This window comes from Tamandua tetradactyla, chromosome 7, assembly GCF_023851605.1.
Source record: "Tamandua tetradactyla isolate mTamTet1 chromosome 7, mTamTet1.pri, whole genome shotgun sequence".
Classification (NCBI taxonomy): Eukaryota; Metazoa; Chordata; class Mammalia; order Pilosa; family Myrmecophagidae; genus Tamandua; species Tamandua tetradactyla.
This window is the reverse complement of record NC_135333.1, coordinates 101,828,230-101,846,711: the sequence shown is the minus strand read 5'-3', so window position 1 is coordinate 101,846,711 and position 18,482 is coordinate 101,828,230. Positions and strand designations below refer to the sequence as shown.

Sequence of the window (18,482 nt, the reverse complement as noted above, 5' to 3'; positions counted from 1 at the left end):
CCTCATTTTTTTAAAATTAATTTTAAATTAATATATTTATTATTATTATTTTTTTTTACATGGGCAAGCACCAGGAATCGAACCCAGGTCCTCGGGCATGGCAGGCAAGCACTCTTACCTGCTGAGCCACCGTGGCCCGCCCACCCCTCATTTTTGAAGGACAATTTCGCTGGATATAGAATTCTTGGTTGACAGTTTTTCTCTTTTAGTATCTTAAATATATCATCCACTGTCTTCTCGTCTCCATGGTTTCTGCTGAGAAATCTGTGCATAGTCTTATTGGACTTCCTTGTATGTGATGGATTGATTTTCTCTTGCTGCTTTCAAAATTCCCTCTTTCTCTCTGACATCTGACATTGTGATTAGTAAGTATCTTTGGGTATGTCTGTTTGGATCTGTTCTGTTTGGGGTACACTATGCTTCTTGAATCTGTAATTTTACGTCTTTAATAAGAGTTGGGAAATTTTCAGTGATAATTTCCCCCATTAGTTTTTCTCCTCCTTTTCCTCTTCTCCCTCTCGGAAACCCACAATACGTGGGTTTGCTTCATGTTGTCATTCAGTTTTCTGAGTCCCCACTCATATTTTTCCATTCTTTTCCCTGTATTTTCTTCTGCTTGACGAATTTCAGATGTCCCGTCCTCCATTTCACTAATCCTGTCTTCTGCCTCTTGAAATCTAACATTCTAGGTTTCCGATGTTTTTTTTCATCTCTTCTGTGCCTTTCTTTCCCATAAGTTCTGTGATTTGTTTTTTCAGACTTTGAATTTCTTCTTTTTGTTCATCCTTTGCATTCTCTATATACTCGCTCAATTCATTGATTTTATTTTTGATGAGGTTTTCCATGTGTGTTCAAACATTCTGAATTAATTGTTTCAACTCCTGTATTTAATTTGAACTGTTGGTTTGTTATTTTGACTGGGACATTTCATCAATTTTCTTAATATGATTCGTTATTTTTTGCTGGCATCTACACATTTAATTTCCTTAATTAATTTGTTCTGGAGTTTATTTTCACTTTTTTTACCTAGCATTTTCTTGCTGGATGACTTTGTTGTCTCTCTGTTCTTTGACATTCAGTTCATCTTATTCTAGACCACTAGCTTAGGTTTTGTTTAACAGGTTATAATTTTTCAGTTCTTGTTTCTTGTCCTGCCTTTTTTTCCCCCTTAGGAGGCTCTACTTAGATATTATAGACCCCAGCCAGATTTTTCCCAGACTAAACTGGCCTCCTCTGTGGTGGAAAGAGACACCTGCATCAGTTTACCCTGAGGGTGAGACCCAGGAGTATGAAAGGCTTTCCTATGAAGCCTCTAGACTCTGTATTTTATTTATCCGGCCCAGTATGTGGCGCTTGTCTGCCTATGGGTCCCACCAGCATAAAGTGAAGTGGTACCTTTAACTTCAGCAGACTTGCCCTGCTGGGGGTGTGGTAGAGACAGAGAAGAGGTTGTAGGCTCGATTTAATCTGCATTTTTCCAGACCCTGGGGTCTGAATTCCTTGAGGAAGGATTCCACCCCTCTCCTGGAGAAGGTACAGCCTTCAGACAAGCTCTCAGACAAATTTAATTTGGCTCTTGCCTGGGGCAGTTGGAGCCTGAGAAGCCTTGCAGTTGTATCCAAAGAGCAGTCAAGATGTAGAAACAGTTACAAAAAAGAAAAGAAAAAAATACCCTTTGCAGAGCAGGACCCCCATTCTTCCGATTTGCCAATGAAGAGCTTAAGTTGAGCTTAAATTGGTACGTTGGTCTGTGTGTCTCCAGGTCCTATGTGCCCCCTCTTTTCCTTCATGGCTCAGACCCTTCCAAGTATTTTGTGCTGTCCGATGCGAAAAAAGCTCTGTTTTGTTGTTGTTTCTTTCATCCCCTCTGTGCTGGTTTGCCAATACTTTTTGATTATCTGCCTAATACAGTGTAGGATATATTCAGGCATTACATTTGGCTATACTAGATTAAAGGACCTCTTTCTTATTCTGGGCTCCCTGTGTTTCGTTGTTCAAATGAGCTATACATATAGGTTGAGTTAGATTATGTGGTGCAGAAAATTTCAGTTCCAGACTAAATAAACCTTTTTTCCTTTGTCTATACACCATGTATGGACTGTATGTGTGTGACGATTTCTCAATAAAAAATATTTTTAAATGAACTTTACAATGTAACTAGTTCTAAAATTTGTCATATGCTTCGGAAAAAAATCATTGATGCCAATTAAAATGGTCAAAAACAGCAAAGTACGTACTATAATTAACCATTGTTCAGTGCTCAGGAAGGGTTAAATACAGGCAATGGTAGGTAAGAAAGCCTTTAAGAAGGCCAAGGACTGAAGGAGCTCTTTCTTAATCTGGACATGAAAAAGTTGATGGACTGTGGACTTTGGGAACTATACATGATCGCTAATGAGTGCAGGTTGCTGAAGGATGCACTAACTGAGAAGTAGATTTGCGAACAATGGTGTATATTTATGAACGAATGTTGTGCTGCTGCAAAAAAGGAATGAAGTCGTGAGGCAAGCAACAATGTGAATGAACGTGTGGGACATTTGGTGAGGCAAAATAAGCCAAAAACAAAAAGGCCACAATGATATGGTCTCCTTTACATAATGCTTACTAGAGAACAGGTGGTTCACAGTATCATCACATAGTTATATATTCATTACCATGATTGTTTTAGAACACTTGAATCCAGAAAAAGAAAGAAAAAAGAAAAATCTCGTACACCCTATACTGCTTATCCCTCATTTTCATTGACCACCAAGTGTATCAATCTACCCAATTTTTTTTTTACTCTTTATCACCCCCCTATTATTTATTTTTTATCCTTATTTTTTTACTCATCTGGCCATACACTGGATATAGGCGCATCAGACACAAGGTTTTCACAATCACCCAGTCACGTTGCAAAAGCTCTATCATTATATAATCCCCTTCAAGAAACAAGACTAATGGAATCAGCTGAACAGTTTCAGGTACTTCCCTCCAGCCACTTCAATACACCATAAACTAGAAAGGGGTATTTATGTAAGCATATGAATAACCTCCAGGACAACCTCTTGACTCTGACATTTCTCAGTCACTGAAACCTTATTTTGTCTCATTTTTCTCTTCCCCTTTTTGGTCAAGAAAGTTTTCTCAAGCCCTCGATTTCTGGGAGTTCTATCCCACATTACCATGTAGATTTACTCCGCTGGGATTCATGTCCCACAGAGTGGGGAAGGCATTCAGTTGGCTTAGAGAGAGAGGCCACATTTGAACAACAGAAGAGGTTCTCTGGGGTTGACTCTTAGGCATAATTTTAAGTAGGCTTAGCTTATCCTTTGCAAAATTATGTTTCATAGGGATGAACCCGAAGATTGAGGGCTCAGCCTATTGATTTGGTTGTCCTTAATTCTTGCCAAAATATCAGGAATTCTCCAAATGGGGAAGCTGAATATTTCCTCCTTTCTCCCTAGTGCCCCAAGGGGAGTTTACTAATACTTCTTTATTCACTGCCCAAGTTACTCTGGGGTATATTGGGGCATCACACTAACCCGGACAAACCAGCAAGACCACATGACCTAGTCAAGATTCCATGTACTTATGGTGTTCAACTAAAGTTAAATTAGGTAATGTGCTACCCAAAATATGAATTTTGCACCAAATTAACATCTCTCCCTTTGGTCTCACACACAAGTTGAAGTTCTAAGATATAGACTATATCATTCTTTACTCTGTATTCTGATTTACCCTAATCCTCTCCAGATCAGCTTCATTCATACCGCTAATCTCAGTCTGATCACTTTCTCAACTTTTTAAACAGTTCTTATATGTGGGGTACTGCTGATGTTTATAGCTTCAGACCCTAATTCTGAGTGTCAGGTGTCACGTAAATACTGAAGTTTCTGGGAATGACCAGGTTATATACAATCAGCTCAGTATCTCAGAATTTAGAAATAACAGTTACAATTCCTAAATATATGTGATTGCTGTAAGCTTACAATCCAGGACCCTGTACAATAGCTCCAACCTGATAAACCATGCTCTTGACTTCATTTCACAAATTTTGTACATTATAGTCTAAAATTCATTTTTTTAGTTGTCTGGAAATTGAAATAATTTCTAATAGAAATAGAAATGTAGTTTTTACATTGACAGCTCTTAAAAGCTCTTTAATATTTCAGTTTAGGGTATCAGGATTATGTTTACCTTGCTTTAGATCAGTCGTTATCATCATGATTGCATATTAGAAGCTTAAATTTCAAAAAGAAGTGCCAAGGTCCTATCCCAAACCAATTACATAGGGATTTCAGAGTGTAGGGTCTAGGCATTGGTATTTTTCAAAGCTCCCTGGGCATTGTAATGAGCAACCAGGGTTGAGAATTCTTGCTTGAGTTTAAGTGTTCTCATTGGTGTTTTTTGCTCAGAAATGCATCATTCATGTCATGAGAATTGTGATAAGAACCACAATCTAATAGTGCTTATTGGAAGTTTTCTGATTAATGAAGAGGTATAAATTCCTCTAACATTTAGGTTCCCCAGAATGGCTCATGTGGTACTCATATAAACGAAATGCTTATTCATTTGAACAGCATTTAATAAGTACCTGTATTTTGTTGCGCAAAAGAGAGGTACAAAGTCTTTGCCTGAACTGTGGTGCTTATTTTGGAAGAATATGATATTATGTTGTACTCTTTAAGTATTAGCAGGATGCGTTAGTACAACTTCATTCTTTCTGGAGAATGGAAAATAATCCAATGTTTGAGCTGAATCCCAAACGTTAAGTTCAAATAAATAGAGCAGAGATGTTCTAGGCAGAGGGGAAACATGTGCTAAGGTATGGTATTGAGAAATAATGGTTCAATTGCAGAACAGAAGTAGTTCGATGTGTCTCGAGGTCTTGGTGATTGTTGGAAACATGGTACGAGATGAAACTGGAGAACAAGCAAAGTCATAAAAGATCTTTATCAACTTTAGGATTGAGATTTTACTATTTGGGATATGGGGAACCATTGAGAGATTTTTAATCAGGTGTTTTAGAATGAACACTCTGGCAAAAGTTTGCAGGGTAGATGGAGTGGCAGTGGTGACACTGGAAGCAGGGAGACCATTTATAATATTGGGGAGTCCAATGGATAGATTGAGGGCCTGAATAAAGACATTGGTAGAAGGAATTGAATGTGTAAATGGATTTGCTTTATTAAGGTGATAGAAATAACTGAACTTAATAAGTTAGGTATGAAAAATTTTGGGATTTCAGTGACTCATGTTTCTAATTTGGGTATATAGTGGAGTCATTGATCAAAATGGGGAAGACAGGAGATGAAGCAGATTTCTTTAAAGTGTGAAGAATTGAATTTTGGCATTTTGAGTTGGAGATGTTTATGGAATGTCCTCTTGACAGGAGTCAGAAAAGAAGTAGTGATATGGGAGTCATTTATGTAGAGGGAGCATTTAACCAGTTTTAATAAATTTGTTCTATGAGTAGTAAGCAGATACTGTGCAAGTTGTTGTAGGTATTTCGTACTATTGAATAAAATAGTGAGAATTTCACTGAAAGTTTTCTGACTAATGAAGAGGTACAAATTCCTTTAACATTTAGGTTCTCCAGAATGACTCGTGTGGTACTCATATAAACGATTTGTTTATTCATTTGAACAACATTTAATAAATACCTATATTTTGTTACGCAGAAGTATTCAGAGAGGTACAGAGTCCTGTTTTTATGTAGCTCATATTCCTAATAGGGACCACGAATATGCATAAATGTAAATTCTATACTATTTGGATGATTACTGCTATGAAAACAAAGAGAGTAAGCTCTGGAGACTTGGAGTAAAGGGATGATAATTAAAATAGGCCTTGTTGAGAATGTGACATCGAAGAATGAGAAAGTTAACCAGGTAAATACCTGGAATGGCCAAGGGCAGGTATTTATCCCGAGTGTATTTAAAAATGGAAGCTGACCAGAACAATGTGCACAGTTACTCTACATCTTAAGCTGTTATATAGCTTGTTTGGATAAAATGAAAACAGTTCCTACTCTATCACCTTACCTTTGGATCTTGGATTCAAGGTGTGAGTGGTTTGATAGAAAGATATTTCCTGTGTTTCTGTCTTCACAGTTTCCAGATCATTCTCACTGAAGCTCAAATTGTGTCTGTCCTTCCAGTTCCCAGTTGAAGTTAGCATGACAATAAATGTGAACCGGAAAGCAGAGTGGTTCAGTGGTATACTCTAAGAAAGGCTTAGTTTCTTTCTGGAATAAATACCTCACAACGATATTTTAAATATACCCTCTTTATTGACTATGGCCTAAGAGACTGAGATTTTTATAGTCTGTATCTAGTTATTAGCAGAATTTTAAATGAAGCTTACATTCTCCACACTGAATTCTGATCCTGTTCTCTCCTTAGTTGTGATGTAGAGGGCCCTTCCATTTTTCATCGTGTTCTTCAGTTTTCATATCTTGTTTGGTTAGAGAACCTTACTAGAGTACTTCTGTGACTCTACTATGTGAGGAAATTTAGTGAAGGAATGATGTAGTAAGTAACATGATCACTTCATTGAGAATCATATACCTCTGTTTAAATTTTAGCTGACAGGTTTCTAGTTGTAGAATGGGTCAACTTCCTAAATCTGTATAATGTCATAGATAACATGTATTACATGCATAGATAACAGATATTTTAAATCCTTTGAAAAAGGCAAGGTAAAATTGGCATAATTTCTCCCCCAGTTACCTTACAGTACCTTTATGATCAGGTCCTTCTCTAATACTTTTTTGTTTTCTTAAGATCCAGTTCAGGAAAATTTGGGGTGAGCCAGAGCTTGGCATCAAGGGATTGAGAAAGCCTTTTTACCAAAAGCAGGAAGAGAGAAATGAGACAAAATAACATTTCAGTGACTGAGAGATTTCAGAGTTGAGAGGTTATCCTGGAGGTTATTCTTATGCATTATATAGATATCCCTTTTTAATTTATGGTATATTGGAATGGGTTGGGGGAAGTACCTGGAACTGTTAGCTGTTTTCCAGTAGCCTTTTTTTTTAAGGATTTATTCATAATTTATTTATATTTTATACAAATATTTATATATTTTTCTCAACTATATTTGACAAAAATGGAATCATGCAATATGTGATCTTTTTAGTCTGTGTCCTTTCATTTATCACTTTTTCAAAGTTCATCTATGTAACATGAATCAGTATGTCATTGCTTTTTTAAACATTTTTCAATGCATAATATAACATATATACAAAGCAAAGAAAGTAAAGTGCAATAGTATTCAAAGCCCTTTACCACAAGTACTTAAAGGAAAGATTCTACTCTTTGTGATAGGCTACCATATCATCATCTCAGATTTTTTCTTCTATCTGCTCCAGAAAATTAGAGGTTAGAAGGAATATGTATATTTTTATCATCACTCATTTTCTTTATTGTGAAAAATAACATATATACAAAAAAAATGAGTAAATTTCAAAGCACAGCAGATTAGTTATAGAACAGATTTCAGAGTTTTGTATGGGTTTCACTTCTACAATTTTAGGTTTTTACTCCTAGCAGCACTAAGATACTGGAGCCTAAAAGAAATACCTGTATAATGTTTCAGCAGTCATGCTCATGATTAATAATAAAACATTATATTTTGATATTGTTGTTTTGTGAAAGCAGTGAGTGGGTCTAAGTGGCACATTTAAAAACTAATTCTTCATAGGATTATGGGAAGATGGTGAATTAGGGAACTTGGCAGTCAGTCTCCCCAAGAAAACAACTATTGATTGGCGGTAACTTTATGATTCAATTATTTGGAAACTCTGGATTTTAGTGCAACATTGTGCAGCATCCAGGGAAGAGTTGGAAAGACAGTTAAATTGTGTAAATATCAGTGACTTTCACCCTCAGTTTAGTGACTGTCATCTCCCATACCTCAAATGCATGACAGGCAGCAGTGGGTACTGCAACCTGGGCTCCTGGCTCCTGGTACAGCTTGCTGGTGATAGGGTGGGTGTGAGGACCTAGTGCTCCCAAATCTGGGTGTGTGTGGTCTGATTTCTGATCACTGCTTTTTTTTTTTTTTTAATTTTTTTATGATCATTCCATTCTACATATATAATCAGTAATTCACAATATCATCACATAGTTGCATATTCATTGTCATGATCATTTCTTAGAAGATTTGCATCAATTCAGAAAAAGAAAAAGACAACAAAAAAGAAATAAAATGAAAACAGAAAAAAAGATTATACATACCATACCCCTTACCCTTCCCTTTCATTGATCATTAGCATTTCAACCTAAATTTATTTTAACATTTGTTGTCCCTATTATTTTTTTTTATTCCATATGTACTACTAGTCTTGTTGACAAGGTAGATAAAAGGAGCATCAGATACGAGGTTTTCACAATCACACAGTCACATTGTGAAAGCTATATTATTATTCAGTCATCATCAAGAAACATGGCTACTGGAACACAGCTCTACATTTTCAGGCAGTTCCCTCCAGCCTCTCCATTACATCTTGAATAACAAGTTGATATCTACTTAATGTGTAAGAATAACCTCCAGGATAACCTCTCAACTCTGTTTGGAATCTCTCAGCCATTGACACTTTGTCTCATTTCACTCTTCCCCCTTTTGGTCAAGGTTTTCTCAATCCCTTGATGCTGGGTCTCAGCTCATTCTAGGGTTTCTGTCCCACGTTGCCAGGAAGGTCCACACCCCTGGGAGTCATGTCCCACGTAGACAGGGGGAGGGTGGTGAGTTTGCTTGTTGTGTTGGCTGGAGAGAGAGGCCACATCTGAGTAACAAAAGAGGTTCTCTTGGGGGTGACTCTTAGGCCTAATTTTAAGTAGGCTTGACCTATCCTTTGTGGGGTTAAGTTTCTTATGAACAAACCCCAAGACTGGGGGCTCAGCCTATAACTTTGGTTGTTCACACTGCTTGTGAAAATATCAAGAATTCAACTTGGGGAAGTTGAATCTTCCCCTGTTCTCACCATTCCCTGAGGGGACTTTGCAAATACTTTTCCGCTCACTGATCAAATCACTCTGGGATTCATCGGGGCATCACTCTGGACAAACCAACAAAATCTGATCACTGCTTTGAGCAGCTATACTTCAGATCTCTGGGGGACTGGCTCTGAGGGCAGCCATTGTACCAACTTTCTTCAACCCGAAAGCACCAGACGGGTCTTTTGTGTGATTTATCTTATTTGAAGTATTTACAGTAAAATTCATAGAGACATAGAGGTTACAAGGGGTGGAGAGAGGGAGGAATGGGGAGTTATTGCTAAATGAATGCAGACATACCTTGGAGATATTGCGGGTTTGGTTCCAGATCAAAATAATAAAGCAAATACTGCAATAAAGGGAGCTGTCATGGTCAGGTTCATGTGTCAACTTGGCCAGGTTGTAGTACCCATTTGTCTGGTTGGGTAAGTGCTGGCCTTTTGCTATGAGGACATTTCATAGAATTAAATCATGACCACGACGGCTACATCCACAGGTGATTGCATTTGTAATCAGCCAAAGTGAGTGTCTTCTGTAATCTAATTACTGGAAGGCTTTCAAGGATTCAGAACAGACAGACTCTCTTCCTGCTTGACTGGCAAGCCTTTCCTGTGGGGTTCATCCAGACCCTTCATTGGAGGCATGAACTTCAGAACCTGCTCTACGGATTTTGGACTTTATGTTTCCATGATTATGTGAGATGCTTTTATAAATTTTGTATCTATGGATATTCGGATATTTCCTGCTGATTCTGTTTCTCTAGAGAACCCTAGCTAATACCGCTTGGTATCAGGAGTGGAGTGAGCAAGAGGTCAAGAATTTTACCCTAATTGTATTCCCTTCACATTGAAGAAAACACCTAGACACATGAAGTGGATACAATAAGGCAATAATAAATGGAGCAGAGAAGAATAAAGCCATATAAAGTTGATAGGGAATGAAGGTGACATAACTAAATTATATTAAAGTGATAACTTGAAACCGAGAACTGAGGAAGTGATGAAGGAAGCCATGTGGGTGCTTGGGAGAAAGGTGTTCAAAGCAGAGTGCAGAGTCCTAAGGTAGAAACATACTTGGTATCTTAGGGAAGTTCTCACCAGGCCCAATTTTGCCCCTGTAGGAGAGTTGGCAATGCCTGGAAACGTACTGAAGAGAGGCCTGGCAAGTGACAAAACATCCTACAATGCATAGGACAACCCTCTCTCTGTCCCCAACACAAAGCATATGCCAGTAACACTAAGGTTGAGAAACTTTGTGTTAGGGGAACACAAAATAAGCCAGTGACTGAAACAAAGTCAATGGAAGAATGAATGAAGATGAATTCAGAGAGAAGTAAAGGACTAGGTCATGTAGGGCCTTGAAGACCTCAGTAAGGGCTTGGGATTTTACTCTGAAGGATTTATGAAACTGTTGAAGTATTTTGAGCAGAGACATGACAGAATCTGATCACATTTTTAAAGGATACCTATAATCACCATGCAAAAAATGGGTGGAATGGAGGCAAGTGTGGAAGCAAGGAGATGTAAGAAAAGGTGGTAGTAGTAAGGTGGTAAGAAGTGCTGGGATTTTGAATACATTTTGAAGGTAGAACCAAAAGGATTTACTAATGGATTGCATATGTGGTATGACAGAAAAAGAGGAATCAAAGATAATGCTAAATTTTTTCTATGTGAACAACTGAAAGAATAGAAATACCATCTACAGAAATAAAAATGATTGCAAGAGGAAGAGATTTCAGGGGCACAATGAGGAGTTCGTTTGGTGAGGTCAACTTTGAGATGCTCATTAGAAATCCAAATGGAAAAGACAAGCACAATAGGCTAGAAGTGAGAGAAGTTCAGAGGATAATAATTAATGTATCTAAAGCCATGAAGTCGGATGATCTCACCTGAAGATCAGGTGTGGAAAGAAAAGACTGGATGTTTAAAGATTGAACCTGGGGGTATCCCAGGGTTTAGAAGCTAGAGAAATGAGAAGGAATCTCAAAGGAGACAGAAATGTTCAGCCATTAAGGTAGGACTCAAGCAAAAGAGAGTGGTGTCTTGAAACCAAGTGATATTTATAGTGATGACTTTAAGTCACTGATAAAAAAGTGGAATATTATTCAGTGTGGTCTTTTTAAAATAAAGTGGTTGGGTTAGGTAAAACGTATAATATATTTTAAGAAGATATCCATCCATATATAGTTATAGTTTATCTAACTATAGTTAATAGTTTATAGTTAACTAAACCAGAGTTATTTTTATCAGTTAAACCAGTTATTCTGAAAATTCATGTATAGTGAACGCTACAGTCTTCAAAGAGGCAGATAAATAAAGCATTATTATAAAATGCAGGCAACTGATACAAAAGCCCCTATTTTCATTTGACTTCTAGATTACATTGCTGCTGTTTTAACATGCTGTATTTGATAGATTTTAATATACATATCTTTTAACACTTTGACAAGCTCTAAAATCAGAATGTGTCTCACAATTGATGTGATCAGGTATTGGATCTAATTTTAATTGGCAATGATGTTGTTCTATTTGGGTGAGTAAACATAACTGCATCTTAAATTTGAGGAAGTAGGTAGATAATTTGGTTCGGCTCTCCATACATTAAATTGTAAAATAAAGACAAAGAATCAAGTCAGCTTTAGCCTTCCCCGTTTTTATTAGATAGGCAACCGTCATCCCCTACAGGCTAAGGATTTTCACCACTTAGGTTAGAATTTCCAGGCACAGAAGTGGGAAGGTATGTCATTAGCAACCTCTCACATTCTCTCTTAAGTTTCCTCAAGTTACTTTAGCAGTCTAAAAGTACAAAATGAGGCAGATCAATGGCTTTCTCATTTAAAAAAGAGTATCAGGGAATACCCCTCCCACTTCACAATTGCACAGAGCCAGCTTTTTTTTTGTATAAAACCAATGACGCCAGCATTCCCCTGCCTCTGGAATGCTCCTCACTGGACATCTACTCCAAGACTTTTACTCTTCCTATGTTCACAAGCAATCTACCAGCAAATCCTGTAAATATTTTTTCTTGAAAATATCTCCAAAATCCCATAACTTCTTACTTTCAAGCCACCATCCTTTTTTTTTTGTTTTTGCAATAAGCCTTCCACCTGGTTTTCTCCTTTCATTCTTGTTTCCCTATAGTTAATTCTCAACACTGTATCAGAATGATTCTTTGTAAATGAAAAATAATTTCACCTCTCTGCCTAAACTCTCAAATTTTGTCCTATATCCTCAGAGTAAAAGTCAAAGTCCTTAAAATAGCCAAAGTCCTTACAACAGCCAGCCAGCTTTACACAGGGGCTAGCAAACTATGATCTGCTTGTTTTTGTAAAAAAAAGTTTTATTGGGAACATAGTTCATTTACATGTTGTCTGTGCCTCCTGTTAAGATACAATGGCAGATTGTATAATATTATTGTGCAATGAGAAAAGACATTTAATTCATCAAAATTTCAAGAGTACTACTACTTACAAAAAATAAATCCTCCAAGTGGGAGAAGATGTAGGCTTCTCTAGGGCGATGCACAGTGGAGTTGGTCATACTTCAGGAGAGTAGGGGTTGGGTGAAGGGGACATTACCTGGGCATGGAGCATAACCAAGAGCATGAGTGGGCCATTCAGGGGAGGGTCACTGAGAAAGTAAAAGAGGTTTTTAGCAGCTGTCATCAATCTTGTGAAATTTGGAGAGACAGAACAAGGCCAAGAGGGTATTTCTGGAAAGCTTCTTTTATGTTGGGCTTTATAAAATCTCCAGGCTAGCCTTTTTAAGAAAAAGATACCATACCCTACGTTATTCCTGAAGACATCTGGAGTTGGATGTCTGTTTCCTTTGACTCAACAAAATGTGAAGATTGGACCCCTTGGTACACCAATTTTTTCATGTTACATATGCCAACATATTTTGAGTTCTTACTATGTACCAGGAACTGTGCTATGTGCTTTGCTTGAATTATTGAATTAAATCTTTCCCAAAATAAACACTTGGGGATTATTAGTGGTGCTCTTCAATTCTCTGCCCTCCTCCAGACCTTCGTCTCCTGTCTTTTTTGTTCAGCTGGCAGAACTCCTTTTAGTATTTCTTGTAGGGCCGGTCTCTTGCTGACAAATTCTTTCAGGACTTCTTTGTGAAAACTTTAATTTCTTCCTCAGTTTTGAAGGCCATTTTTGTTGGGTACAGAATTCTTGGCTGGAAGTCTTTCTCTTTCAGGATCTTGAATATATCATACCACTGCCTTCTCGCATCCAGGATGCTAGTTGGGTATTCTGAACTCAGTCTTATTTGGTTTCTCTTGTATGTAGTAGAATGTTTTTCTCTTGCCACTTTCAGGATTTGCTGCTTCTCTTCAACATTTGACAGACTGATTAATACATGTCTTAGGGAAGGCCTATTTGGATTTATTCTGTTTGGAATTCGTTGGGCTTCTTTGACTTGTATATTTATGTCCTTTATGAGGGTTGCGAAGTTTTCCTCCATTGTATCCTCAGCTACTCCTCCTAGCCCTTTCTTTACTCCTCTCTTCTCCTTCTGAAACATCAGTGATTCTTATATTTGTGTGCTTTGTTTTGTCTATCATTTCCCTGAGCTCTCAGTCAATTTTTTCCATCTTTTTTGCCATTTGCTGTTTTGAGTCTTCAAAGTCTGTTATTCTGTCCTCTATATCACTTATTCTTTCTTCTGTCTCTTCAAAGCTGGTGTTGTGTGCCTCTAGTATGTTTTTTATTTGGTCAACTGAGTCTTTAATTTCTGTGATATCTGCTGTTTTTCTATTTATTCTTTCAAATTCCTCTTTATGCTCTTCCACTGTTTTCTTGATCTCCTTTATGTCATTTGCTATCCCACTTATTTTATTAAGTAGAGTTGTATGAACACCGTTGATTAGTTGTTCCAACATCTGTGTATCCTCTGGTGTTTTAATTTGGTCATTAGGCAGGGCTATATCTGTCTGCATTGTGATATGCTTAGTGATCTTTTACTGTCTTTGTGGCATGTAAATATCTTGATTGATTTACTTTGGGAGTTGATTTCTTTCAGTAATCTAAGGCCTTGTGTTTGTGGGATGGTTGTTGTACAACAGGGAGCAGGGTACAGGGTGGCGCACTCAGGGCGGTGATTTGTTTCAGGGCTGGTATAGGTGCAGGTTGGGAATGTTACACTGATGCTTGTGAACGTGGGCACTCAGGGGCCAGGGAGGATGTAGCTGTGTGGGTGCACTGGTCTGGGGTGGGGGGTGGGGCGTAACCCTAATGTGTGCTGGTCTAAGGCACGGGGCCCTTTGTGCGCATTGGTAGAGCTATGGCAGCAGGTCAGCATTACACCTTTGTGGATTGGGGGCAGATGTGACCCAGCTGTGCAGGTCAGTACTTTCTCAGAGCTGGGAAGTGTGGCTGAGGGCTGTGCACATGCGTGGTTCTAGGACTGCTGTAAAGTGCGGTTCCCAGAGGTGAATGATGTAATTGGGGGCCTGTGTGCATATGTTGGCCTTGGAGTGCCATAAACTGATGCACAGAGCTCTGGGGGGCAGGGTGAAGCTCTGCGACACTATGGGTAGGAGGGGCAGGGGTAGCCTGGATATGGGGGTTGGTTCCCACAGCCTTTGTGCACTGGCAACAGCCTACAGGAAGCGGGGAGGGGGAGCTTGTGCTTGGGAGGGGTGCAGGAGAAGTGCGTTGGGCTGCATTTGGGTTGGGGGTGTGGGGCAGGTACGTGCACTTGGGACTGGTGGGTTGGGGGTGCCTGGAGTGCGGAAAATGGGAGCAAGTGACCGGGTTTGGGTGCGTGGAGTGTGGGGTAAGTTGCTGGTCACGGGGCTGTGCTGGAGAGGGTAATGGGCCCAAGAAATGTGGCGTGACTTACTTCCTAGTCCCCGCCTACCATCCGTGTATTCCCACGGGCTCTGCACCTCCACGCCAGGCTCCAGCTTTCTGCCTCTCAGTTCCTTGGCCTCTGCAACCAGGCTGCCCTAAGAAGTGCAGAAGGCTCTCACAGGTCAGCTGCACTCCCGAATCGCCTCATTCGCCCTCCTGTCCCTTCTCTAACTTTTCCATGGAGCAGGCCTTATCTTGAGTTACTCTATTCGGCCATCTTCCCGGAAGTCTCCCACTGGATTTATTTATTTACACACACACATACACATATATACACACACAGACATACATATACACACACACATATATGGAGAGGCACCTGGAGACTGGATTTATTTTTTGAATTGATTGAAAATGACTCTGTTATCCTTTCAAACTTTGCTCTGATACCATCACCAACCTCCATTGCCAAAATTTTTCATTGTCCAAGATAGAAACTCCTTACACTTAAAGTAATACTCGTTCCCCTCCCCCCAGCCCCGGTAACCTTGTCTCTTCTTTTCTTCTCTGTGAATTTTCTTATTCTAGATACTTCATAAACATGGAATCTTACAATACTGCCTTTTTTTGTATGGCTTATTTTACTTAGGATAATGTTTTCAAGGTTAGTCCTAATCCGTGTTGATGTTGTAACATGTATCAGAACTTCATTCCTTTTTGTGACTGAATAGTATTCCATTGTGTGGATATATACCATATTTTGTTTGTCCATTCATCTGTTGATGGATGCTTGGGTTGCTTCCATGTTTTGGCTGTTGTGAATAATACTGCCTTGAAGATTGGTGTACAGTTGTCTGTTTGAGTCCTTGTTTTCAATTCTTTGGGGTGTAACTAAAAATGGAATTGCTGGTTCAAATGGTAATCTACATTTAACATTTTTAGGAACCATCAAACTGTTCTCCACAGCCCTTAATAAAGCCTTTTCAGATATTGTATATAAAGACAATTTTTTTATTTCTGATATGTAATATTCTATATGTAATGATGCCATTGTTTTCCATGTTATTTCTAAAATGCAGATTCCAAAACTATCAGTATCTGAAGCTACGTGTACTTGTGTTAGCATTTAGAAAGAAAAATAACATGTTTACAGAGCTCGACATAAGATTTTTATAAGAATTTCAAACAGTAGGGATATTTTCATTGAGATCTGGCAATGCAGGTAATAAAGAAAATATTACTTGAATTTTCTTACAAAATAGCTTTTGAAAAGGAAATTCTGAAGTCTTTGCTGATCATCATGGATTTTGTTGGAAAGAAAAAGAAATCCCTGAAAGGTAAATATGAATAAGACAGTATCTCTTAGAATACTGTTCCTGCTTTTTCATGGTTTCCTGCAGTGATCTTTGTTTTCTTAAATTTTGTCATATATCTAGAAAATGTTCTTTTAAGATTAGGTGTTTACAGAATTGAGATGATATAATGTACTTAAATTTGAACTCTTTGTCAAAACAAGAAAATCCAATTTTATATTCATTGCTAGATACCAGAGCTGCTCTTGTGAACTTTTTTCTGTTGTCAATTAATAACTTTTGGAATGATTATTTTCTTATATTATTCAATAAAAGAAGCTTGTTAATTTTTAAATTGTGATTTGTTTTATTTTTTTAATAGTTTTACTGTGTACATTTTACAATACTGAAATAGCTTTCTAATAACGAGAGTAGTTGAACATTGGAATAGGCTGTTTTGCAGTGTAGGTCCTATTTGTAGAAGTGTTTAGGCAAACATACTTGTTCCTTCTAAGCATAAACAAACAAATAATTGTAAACAAACAAATAAGGATATCGTGGAATGAATTTTTATGGTTTCTTGGTATTGGAGAAATCAGTGCTTCTACGTTTAGTAGTAAAGAAATTTTGAGTTAGAAAAATGGTATAAATTGCAGTGTGACAGTTTGACTTCCCAATTTTTTAGAAACTCAATTTTTACTAAATTTAATTCAAATCTCTGAGAATACTAGTTTCTATAAAAGAATCAGTAAATTCAGTTATACTGTATTTTAAGTAAGCTTATAGACTATATCTTAGAATTTATCTTACAATTTAGTATCTGACGTACTAAAGAAGCATCTTACCTTATACCTTCATGAAAAAAAGAAGGTGGATCTTATAGCTCTCAGATAAGAACTACTGATTTCATTTTTCCAGGTACATTGTCAAATTTCCCATCTACTGGAAAATTGGAATAGTATGTAGTAACCAGATAATAATTGAATAGTATAATCTTAAGGCTAAGAAGCAATATAAGGAATAGACATTTTGAGGAAATGTAGTATTTTCCATAGACTAACAAAGATGGTAGTCAAAATAGTAAACTTTTTACTAGGCACTATACTAAATTTTTTACATTCTATTTCTTACATAGTTCTCACGTCAATCCCAGGAGTTAGGTATTAGTTTTTGTCCCATTTCACAGGTGAGGAAACTGAGATTTAGGATGGTAAAGTAATCAGCCTAACTGGTCTTTATATTTTTGTTTGTGTCAAATCAGTTAGCTCATATCAATCATGTCTTACACTTTCATAGCTTTGTTTTTTCAGTTCCTTTCACATAATAGCTCAGTATTGATAGGAAGATTTATGACAGATGCCCAAGACCAGATTATATAGCTCTCTACTTCAGTTTCAGTATAATTCATAATTTTTTTTCTGTTATTTTACAGTTGTTTCTAATGTAAGATGGGTGTTCTTTTCCTTCTGTTCAATCTCCCAATACTCAAAAATGCTCACCCTGTTTCTAAGACTTTAAAACCTTAAGAACAGATTACTTTGAAGATTAGTTTAAATTTCATATTGGGTTTTATTTTGCTTCTAAATTTGTAAAACAAAAAGCTTTCCTTTTTGCAGTATAGCTGGAAAAATAGCAAAATATTTCCTTTTTCTCTTTCCATTCAGTATCATCTTCCTGCTTGCTGTTGTTTACATGTAAAGTTCTTTTAATACTTCTGAATGGTATGGATAAAGCACAGTAGACCAAAGGTTTGTACTTTCTTAAATAGTTTTATTTGTAAAATTCCTAGGCGATTGGAGATTAGAGCCAATACAGCATTCCTACTGTCTGTAATTTATTTTTTATAAATTAAATATTGTATGTTTTCTTTTACTTGCAAGTCTTTTTTAGCATTGCTGTGTCCTATTTTGAACACCTTGCTTTCTTCATTGAACAGTTAGATTTCCTTTAACCTGTTTGAATACCTTGCTATTAGTTATATTCATATCATTTCATTAATGCAGTTTCATTTGTTTATTCATTTACCTTATTTGATTATGCATAAGAAATCCTGTGCTTTCTAAAAACCTTTCCAAAACCAATAGAGAAATTAGTGATTTTTATATATTTCTTTTTGTCTCTTTTAGAATGGCTACCATAGAGTAGTTAATATTGTGCCAAAGAAACCGCCACTACCAGACAGACCTGGTGAAGGAAGCTACAATACATATTACAGTCATGTTGATTACCAAGAGTATGATGAGGGCTGCAGTTTTTCTCATGATCGAAGAAGTGGTCCACCTCACATAGGAATATGTAAATTTCCCCCATGTACTAATTGTTATTTCTTAAAAGTTTAAAATCCATGTAATTAAAATATTTATGTGACTGGCCATGACAGCCTTTAAATAAATACTTACTGTTGAA

At 37.3% G+C, this 18,482-nt stretch overlaps 1 long non-coding RNA gene across 1 annotated transcript in view; it reads left to right on the top strand.

Annotated features, from left to right (window-relative positions):
• The window catches only part of LOC143691699 (uncharacterized), a 22,446-nt gene extending 3,964 nt beyond the window's left edge, over positions 1-18,482 (top strand). Inside the window, exons 2-4 of the long non-coding RNA XR_013179663.1 lie at positions 16,047-16,121; positions 17,741-17,824; positions 18,203-18,482. This is a non-coding gene — a long non-coding RNA (uncharacterized LOC143691699). The remainder of the gene's footprint in view (positions 1-16,046; positions 16,122-17,740; positions 17,825-18,202) is intronic.